Raw genomic sequence first — 10,470 nt, 5'->3', positions numbered from 1 at the left:
TTTTTTTTTCCTCAGCTACATTTCCTTTATAATAGGTTATAGTTATATTATAATAAATTGAATGATTAAGAGGCTGGATGGAAGGTTTAGTAACTTTAGTAAGTAGTAACAAATAACTTTTTTAATAGTTAAATAGTACATTTTATACAGTTATCTATCGACATAAAAAGAGAGTGACAGCTAAGCAGGAAGGAGGAACTTGGATATGAATTTGGGGAAATCAGAGACATTTGTTTCATATGTGTTTGTGTGTTCTGCCACTGATTACAATGCATTCTGTACACAAAGAGCTTGCCCTGCAACTCTCACACCCTGCTCTGCGCTGGTTTTGCAGGAATTCTACACATTCCTCTGTCTACCTGTCATTTTTTCTATAAACTTTTGTTTGATTTTCCAGTACCTCAACCAGTTTATTCCTTTTTCTAATCAGTAACAGTTATCTGACCTCTGCACAGACAGCAACTGCCATTAAATGTAGTTCAGTAACTGATAATAATGCAATCAGTTTATCAACAATACCTTAAGCTGGGCAAACGATGGCAGAAATTGGGGCATGATGGTGAGGATTCTATTGTCCCACTTTGCTTGAGTTTTGGAAAGAAACCATACACCACAGGGAGTTACATAGTTGTATAGTCAGTCCATCCAGTTCAATCAATAGTTAAAAAATATGAAAATCTGCATATTCAGAATCCTATACACACAACTGGTCCAGAGTAAGGCAAACAAATTATAAAGCATGGCCCAACCAGGGAAAATAAAATTCCTTCCTGATTCCTAAGGCAATTGGGTATTTCCTGGTTCAAGTCAGTTATAGTCTGATTTTTTTTTAACAATCAACTGAGCAGGCTGGAACTACTTCCTAATAAAGTATATTCAAATTTTTTTTAGCATTAATGTAAAGAAGTGAAGGTTCAAACTTTTTTTTCAGGTGCAAAGAATGCCCTGTTATCATATGCAAATCCCCTAAAGTGAACTGCATAGGACAAGTGGTTAGCACTCTGGCCTTTGCAGCGATGGGTCCCAGGTTCGAATCTCGGCCAGGACACTATCTGCATGGAGTTTGCAGGTTGTCCCCATATTTGCGGGGGTTTTTCCGGGTACTCCAGTTTCCTCCCACATTCCAAAAACATGGAGTTAGGTTAATTGGCTTCTCTCCAAAATTGACTTTAGACTATTAATGCCATATGACTATGGTAGGGACATTTGGGGGACAGTTAGTGACATGACTATGGACTTTGTACAGCGCTGTGTAATATGTCAGCGCTATATAAATACTGTATATTAATAATAATAAGTAATATTACCTTTGCACCAAGTTCACTGTTAGGAAATATGTTCTATTTTACTGTCAGCATACATGTTGGTATGTTTACATGGTCAAACATCGTCTATTTAATAGTCAATAGAAATTCCAATAGTACTGCCCATAACAACTTCTGACCAATGAGAACACTGCCTGCTTCTAGCTGGCTACTTTGCACACAGCAAGCAGGGTTAGCCCACTCAGATTCAAAGTTAATGGGTTTAGTGATCATCCTATAGCAAACCTTAGTGAAAAGAAACATACCAGTAAAAATGGGTTATTTGGCAGATTCATACAACAAAATAATTGGGTGTGGGCAAAAGTGATCACATTAGAGAACAATGGTTTATCTTCTCCATCTAAACCTTTACAGCTGTAAAAAAAAATTTCATGAGTCACCAGAGATAACCTGGCACTGCTCAGCTTTAGCAATGAGATAAAATTCTCTGCTGTATTTGCAAGTTGAGTAATGTAGGGTTCTCTTGAAGAATTATTATAATAGGATGATACGGAATATTTTCTTGTTCATCCCTATCTTAGAGTTTGGGAAATTTTCACTAACTATTAAGCTTTGGTGCTACAAGTCCTGGAGTGGCCAATCACTAAATACTATTGTACTAAGGATTAACCCATTTTTACTGCACCAAAAATATGTTCAATGGTTTTGAATTGATTCTATTGAGATTTAAACTACACGATAATTGTGATCATCTAGAAATTATTTCAGCTGTCCCTTAATTTGGTTTACTGATGTTTTATGAAACATTTTTTACTTGTCTGAACTTTAGGTTTTATAGGTAGAAGAAAGGAGTGGTGACATGTAGAATGCAGAAAAGCTACCCGTGCACGTAAAAAAAAAAAAAAAAGCTCCTGGCTGGAAAGATTCAGCCTCATCAATCCATTGATCTTTTTACAATGCTGGGTAGGGAATGCTGCTGAAAAGTTGTTCATGTCATGCCAACTAAAAGTAGATACCTCAATCTATAGGTAATATGGCTGTTTCACTTTGACCAAGCTAGATCATGGCAACATTGGCAATCATGGTGGTTTCAACAAACAGCTGATCTCTAGTAAGACTTTTGGTGTTCTCAGCTTTCAAAGTGGTTTCTAGTCTTCCCAACCTGCCGATCATGCTGATCCTCACTTTATAAAAGTAGCGATAGTGGTACTACCACCTGTTACCCACTACTACCCACAATCATTTTACAAAAAGTTGTGTTCCAGTCTGTCCCATAGGAACCTAATAGTCTTTTATTGGGAACTATCGTCTTAACTTTTGCACAGTTTATCAAGGTGAAGTCAGGTTATCAATTACAGCGTGCAGGTCAAAGAAACACTAGACATTCCTATAGGAGCCATGTGTTAGGCTAAGTACACATGTGCAATGGTTCTCATCCGACATTTCCGTCGGCTCAGGGCGGAGAACTTTGCGTGTGTACAGTGCTTGGTTTTCGAACGACCATCCTGCCGGATCCATGGACGATGACCGATCATTATGGAAGTGAAGGGGAGAAAGCGCAGAGGGGTGCCGCTCCATTATTCTCCCCTATCCATAGAGCAGAACGGTGCTATATGTACATTGCTCGTTCATGCATCGTGCAGTGTTTTGTCATTGGAAAGGATCTTGAAAGGCAGTTATTGCATGTGTGTACGCAGCCTTACTGCTTTCTGCAGAAATACGTTTAGATATGGAGACACAGCAGAGGGCTCAGCTGTTGACCTTTGATAAAAAGTCAAAATTTGCATTTTACACTGTTGGTTAGTCAGCTTCGGCTCCATGGTTTGGGAAAAAGAGTGTATTTTAGGCAGTATACTGATAAAAGCACTTTGTGTAATAACAACCTAAACATTAAAGCCTTTGCTGTAAACAGTCATCACTTCAGCCCTACCCAGCTACTTTCATTTAAATTCCTATGTGCTTAGTGGATTGTACTTATTGGCTTTCATATGACCATTTCCTGCTTCCCTGTAAAGCTCAGAAAATGTTTAGATTCCTATTACACAATAGACAACAGCCCTTGACTTGAGAATTTGTATTTTTTATTTAAGATTTCTGGATAAAAACCATGAGCAAAATAATGTCAATGAGTTTATTAGTGTTTATTTATAGTTATTTATTAGTGTGCATGCATGTATATATTTGTATGGTTTTAAAAAAAGTTTGTACAAAATAGCTAGCAGTACTGTATATAGTTACTAGTGATGAACAATACAGAAACTGGTATATTAGTTCATTTAATAATAATAATAATAATAATAATGATGATAATTTAAAAAAATTAAAAGTGTTTATTTAGTTAACTTGGTTGAAATTTATTTATGGGAAATTGCAAAGTGCATTTTTACAGAATATTTCTAAATATGCGTTACAGAAATGGTGAAGATATGTCAAGCTATGTCATGCACTTTACTTCATGAAACCCTTCACGTACATATTGTTTAAACCCTTATTCCTTTGCGTTTTAATGGCAACTTACAAATAGGTTTGAGCTCCAGCCCTTAGGACGATAATCCTTTCTATCCACTTTAGCATTTTATCTTTGCAGGTAAATTTGTTAATTGAAATGCTTCTCCACTATTTACCTTCCCCAACCTCACCTGTTCAGCCTTCAATATTATTTTGGACATGGAGTCTATATAGCTGTATAAGTCTAAAGGAGCAATGGAAGACAAGGTGGCAGAAAAGTCACCAGGCAACCTATTGAAAAGCCGTGCCCAGCATGGCAAAGAATCTTAAATCTTTCCTTTCTTAAAATAACTTGTGTCATTGTAATGGCAAACACGTCTCTAAACTTCTGACAGCAGTGCAGTGCCTTGACCTGGATTTATTCTTTTTCCAGAATTCTAGTGGTGAAAAATGGCAGACTGTCAGTTATCCATAAGGGGCATTTAGCAGTTTTTGAAAATTTTAATACCCTGCATAGGACAGCAAACATCAACTAAAAATCTATAAATTGAATCACCATGAAAAATGCCCAACCATACTGTCCAGCCACAGAGTAGTATTGTGGTCCTTGTCGGAGGAAGACATTCAGTGATTTATTGAAGGGTGAAAACAGTGAGGTTATCCATAACATGTGGATATTACTAGAAGATACACAAAGGCCATGGTCCACAATTTCACTAACAGTAGAAAAAAAAATTTCCACCCAAAAAAAACATGGTAAAATGCCATACAGGAGTTTCAAATGGCTGATACCAGGTCAAATCCAGATACTTATATATAAAATAATAAATAATAAAATATTAATACATATATGTACACATATTATCATTTTAGAGATCCTGCAAGTACATCACTTTATTGTATTTAAAAGGATATGAGCACGGTTAAGCTGATGATAAGGCATGCACAGGACACAGGGTAGCTATGCTTTTCTAATCAACTGACTATATAAACTTATAAAACAGTAATAGGAAAACTATATTTACCAAAATGCAGAAACACAGGAGATGTTCATTATTATGGTTTCAGTATACTTAAGCAACATGCTCATTCAAATGTATAGTTTGTAAATGCAATTACTGGTTGCAAAAACAATTAATACTGTTAAGACTTTTAATTGTATCTCTGATTTCATTATATCTCTACTTTAAAGTATTGTTGTGCAATAAAAAAAAAAGATCTAAAGCCAATTATTTACATTTTAGTGGCTGCTAGATATCAATGTAGCACTGGTGTGCACCAGATGTACCAATTCAAAAAGTCATCATTAAATAAATGAGACTTAAGCTGCGTACACACTTCCAATAATTATTGTTGGAAACGAACGACGGATCAGCCGAAAATCGTTCACAAAAAAGGTGACCAACGACGCTGACGAATGAGAATTGTTGTTGGAAATGAATGACCGTCACGGCGGATCTGATTGGCCAACGATCGTTCGCTATCTATTGTGTGTACGGTCGTTCAGTTATCATGCATGCGTGTTGAACAAATGTTCATTGCAGGTGCTTCACTGTGTCCATGTGTGTATATGTATAATAATACTAATAATAGATAGAGAATAATAAAAATAATTATTATTTTGAATAATTTTTAATATAATAATATTTAATAATACAATTATTAAAAATAATAATAGATAGAGAAACTCTATCCAAGAACACATACTACTAGTACAGAGCGGCCCTGTAGTATGTGTTTCTCTATCCAGGAACACAGTGTGAGGCTCACGGCTGGCTGCTCATGAATGACATATATACACACACACACGTTTATTTTAGTGTGTATATATAAAAAGAAAAAAAAATTATATATATATATATATATATATATTTTTTTTTTTTTTTTATGTGCATATTATGGTCATTTTCCAGCGCAGTTTTCTATCCTGTTCCAGTGCAGTTCAATTTTAAAACTTACCCTACCTTACCTGGCAGTCAAGTATAAATAAATGACACAAAGTTTTGTTTTTTGAAAGTTTTTTGTTACTAAATATATACAATTAGTAATAAATATTAAAAAGTAAAATAAAAATGCAGCAGCATCTCTTCCTTTAAAGTCTGCAGGTCCCTTCTGGCATGCCTCACTGCCTTGGCTATTAACTTCCATTTATCTTTGAAGGATCGTATCGTTATCTGCATGTAAAGAATCAGAACTTTACGATCGTTCAAAGATATCGTACATGATTGTTGAGCGTTCGTTGATCATTGATAATTATTGGAAGTGTGTATGTAGCCTAAGATAAAGAATAGCTAATAACTTTTTCCTGCTTATCTGTAAATACTTCATAAACTGGAGGCTTTCTCTTGGAGCATTATGATACAAAAGACACTCAGAATTATATTTAAATGGTATATTGTAAACTAAATATATCATGGTAATTGGGCGCTATGTAATGATATCTATTATTGTTACCTAAACTAGGATTTTATGTGTATCTCTCAGCTATATTCAGTAAGCGGTTTTATAGAGGTACTGCTGACGTTCATCTCTTACAACCAGTACTCAGTCCCCCCAAAGCCCTGGTTATTATTGATCAAATAGAAGTGGTTGAAATCTCTTTTTGCAGTTGTTTGAAGGAAGCTTCATACAGAGAATGCTTTCCAGCAGTTTAGCAAGCAGTTAAAAATGTTGTGAAGAGTGACAGGGGCCCCAGGATCCATTAGGCCATTGCTAGAGAATTGCAATGACTTACTAAAGCATCCAGCAAACGCTCACGGATGCAAGTCAATACTTTGTCCACTGCACATAGCAGTTTAAATGGAGCGATTGGCAAAAACCCTTCTGAATGAGCTCAGTCTTACTATTTTGTCTAAAGGACAGACTTAGTTGGATGGAAGAGATCATGTAATACTTTTAGAAAAAGTAAAGTACCTTTTATTAGGCTACATACACACGTGCAATAATTGACATTGCAAAGGATCTTTCACGATCCTTTCCCACGACAAACGACTGCACGATGCATGAATGAGCGCTGTACATACAGCACCGCTCTGCTCTATGGAGAGGGAGAATGACGGAGCGGCGCCCCGTTGCGCTCCCTCCCCTTCACTTTAATTATGATCGTTCGTCGTCCATCTTCCGTGGATCCGCCAGGATGGTTGTTTGGATGACGGATGACAAGCACTGTACACATGCCAGATTCTCGTCCGATATCAGCCCTGTGCCGATTATCGAATGAGAACCATTGCACGTGTGTTCTACAATTTCAGAAAGTAACATGACAGAGTACCCCTGTAGACATCACAATTACATTACACAATAGTAAAAGCAAATGAAGATGCTTGTTTTGCACCCTACAAGACATTTCTGATACTTCAGTTTTTCCTAATACAGAAATCGATGATAATTTGGCAGCCTTTTCTTTTTATAGTCTTTTGTTTCCGAAATATCTTGCAATACGGATGTCTTTGAACGCAGCAGTGTCTGGCAACACAACAGTCAGCAGTCTCTAGTAAATAACTTTTTTTTTTTGTGGCAGCAGTCTTTTGATGAGGATCAATATTCTAGTCTTTTACATTGTTGCAGCTCCTATGTCCTTTAATATGGTTGCTTGTATCTAAAAGTATGGCAGTCTCTTGTAGTAGAAGTATTTGTAACATCTAGTAATGTGTCAGTCCATGGTAACATGGCTGTATGGGTATAGAGTGCAGATATTATCTGTATGAACGAGGGGCACAATTGAGTTCTGAAAGCTTGTATAGAGAAGGTTTTGCATTTTAGGCAATACTCTTGTGTAAACCCCTAATAACCCATAATACTAAATGATTTACAATGGTTTACAAATGATAATTGATGGATAACACAATACCATAATACGATCACTAATGTATGCATAACTGAAACAGACCATTGCAAGTCTCCAGTATGAAGCTCTCCAGTTACAGGCCATTGTGTGTGTAGGTATTTATATGGATGTAAGTGGAGCCATACCGGACTCATTGACCACATACTATACCTAGAGCAGAAATTGCTGTAGGAAGTCTGAACAGATTTGGCTCCACTGCCTAGGCCAGCCTTTCCTAAATTTTTTTGCCAGCCAAAATATATAAAAGAGAGATACATTTTTACCTACTCATGGAACCTCAGGAAAAAACCCTAGGACTCCATGGAACTCTGGTTGTAAAAGCCCTAAATAAGCATGAGTACTAAGTATGAATCGGGCACCTTCCTTCATAGTAGGCTATAGCAAACCCTACACCACTTAAAGATTTATTTTTTTAATATAAACCAGACATTTATAACAGTAATCAGGTTTTACCAAATATGTTTTCTCTATACTGAATACACACTCTACAAGCTCTCATGTGTGTATTACATATACAGAATATACAGAATATAAATGCACTTACGTAGTTTGTCTTGTGTACATATAACTTAATAAGCATTCTTAAAGCTTGGCAGGGTTGCACTCTCAAACATTTTTTTTCTTAATGTTGATTTAAGGTGTAATATAGTCGTCAGTAGGATCAGGGAGACTCTACGTAACTTGTTTGTGATCTGCCCAATAATAGATACGGTGTAAACCAAGATCACATTCTATGACTTCAAAAGCAAACAAGCATCAAAATGCTAAAAAACAAAGCTTAGGTGACAACCAAATTCATGCCAAGTAGTCATGTACCAGAGACAGCCTTTGGAAGACAGTCATATACTGGAGACACACTTGAGGGGAAAGGAATAGACTGGAGACACCCTTTGAGGATAACGTCTTTTACTAGAGATACATGAGACTTCTAGAGATTACTGCTATTAAGGGCCCATTACAAATCAGTTCTTCCTTATATGAACTCCCTACAGTTCCTTAACAACTAATATTATTCAAAGAAAAAAAAAGGCATAAACATCAAATAAAAAGGTAACCTAGTGTACAAACCAAAACACTCAACTACTAGAAGCCAGACTGATTTATATAATTTCTCCATTGGCATCTATAAAAGTACTTTCTACAGAGACCCAAACCCCGCAATAAGTCTAAAAGTGCAGCAGATTGGGTTCTTTTTCATGAGAAATATTTGCTATAAATGAATAAGCCTCCATGACTATAATATAGCCTATGCATTGTCACTTTTCCTGGGCATGTAAAAAAAATGAATGTCTGAAAACAAGAAAATAATTACAAATGAAATGACACTATGTATTAGTATGATTATGTAGGAGTAGCATACAGTTATGAAAACCTCTAAACACAATCCACAGCTACAACAACATAGTAAAACAATATATATATATATATATATATATATATATATATATACATACATACACACACACACATATATACATACACACACATATATATATAGCTTCTACTGTATTACATGCTGTGTGAGCAAATAGTTTTGTAATATTTATTATTTTTGTATTTAAATGACTTGCTGTTTTTAGAATAGAATTTAGGGTGACATTTTGGTGTAGCCTAAAATATTAAAATGTGTTTTAGAGATTCTGTTTTGCCCTGTGCCCTAAATCAAAAATCAGTTTTACAAAATTGTAACATTATAAAACAGGGAATCTGACATTCCCTTGTGCGAATAAATCAATGCCATTGAAACACATGGACCACATGTGTTCCCCATTTTATAAATAGAGCCCATAGATGTCAACTCTTGTCAATAATAACAATCCTCGATCCTTCTGTAACCATAGAAGTTTGTATATCATTACCCCCAGAATTAATCCATCCCCCTAACTCAGTATACAATATTGGGAACAAATATCATAATATCATAACATTTAAGGGCTTACCAGAACCATGCAGTGTCTCTGTTCAGCCAGCACAAATCTGGTTTCCTTGTAACTCCTGTCCCCTTTACCTACACACAAAACTGGAAATTCAACTATAGTGCAGGCTATAAGAATACCACACCCATGGTAACACAGAGACCATTCCGGTGACAGTCACGCACAGAGGAATGCCCACAGATTGTCACAAATAACACAACTAGCCTCAATGTAATTAGGAAAAACAAAATCACAGGAAAGGGCAACTTTCTTTGAAAAAAATAGGTTTTTCCCCAATGATCTGTCTTCTGACAACACTACAGTGTTGGAATGCCACTGAACCGCTGCCAGGTCCAAGCATTAGGTCTCTGTTGTCACTGGTGTGATGAGTGATTTCACTTAGAAATAAGGAAGCTGATGATTAACCAAGCGAAGTGGAGTGGTGAAAAATAAATACAAAACTGGTATGTTTTCTATAGACCACAACTGCTATCGTGACTACAAATAAAGGAGCAGGAGGTCCAGTTGTACGATGATATTAGTAATACAAAACTGCCTATCATCTCAGGCTATGTACATATGTCGAATAATTGTTGATAAAAATGATCTTTCTTTATCGTTTCCAGTGACAGATGAACAAATGAGCGCTGTACTAACATTGCACGTTCGGAAGAACGAGCAAGCAACATCTTACAATGTTTTCCTCTATTGAAATGCAAGGTGATCATTCCCGATCAGTTGTCCATTGATCTGCCAGGATGGATCAATGAATGACATCAGGGGACCAATGTCAAATTTGATGAGCACGACCATATGTCTCGAACAAGAATAATATGATGTGCGTACGCAGCCTAAGGGTGTCACAAAAGAGTGCCAGATGAACAAATGATCGCTGTACACAACTGTGTTCTATGGAGAGTGGAGGATGGAGAACGAACAAGCGGTGCCCCACTGTGCTCTTCTCCCTTCACTTGTATTGCGGTCTTCTATGGAT

At 36.4% G+C, this 10,470-nt stretch overlaps 1 protein-coding gene across 1 annotated transcript in view; it reads right to left on the bottom strand.

Moving 5' to 3' along the window:
• SYT8 (synaptotagmin 8) overlaps positions 1-9,809 on the bottom strand; it is a 29,738-nt gene extending 19,929 nt beyond the window's left edge. Inside the window, exon 1 of the mRNA XM_072421724.1 lies at positions 9,501-9,809. The gene's annotated coding sequence lies outside the window, so the exon portion shown is untranslated. The remainder of the gene's footprint in view (positions 1-9,500) is intronic.
• Positions 9,810-10,470: the final 661 nt, after the last annotated feature.

This window comes from Pyxicephalus adspersus, chromosome 9, assembly GCF_032062135.1.
Source record: "Pyxicephalus adspersus chromosome 9, UCB_Pads_2.0, whole genome shotgun sequence".
In the NCBI taxonomy this organism is placed as follows: domain Eukaryota; kingdom Metazoa; phylum Chordata; class Amphibia; order Anura; family Pyxicephalidae; genus Pyxicephalus; species Pyxicephalus adspersus.
Note: the sequence above shows the minus strand (reverse complement) of the source record. Positions and strands in the feature narration are given on the sequence as shown.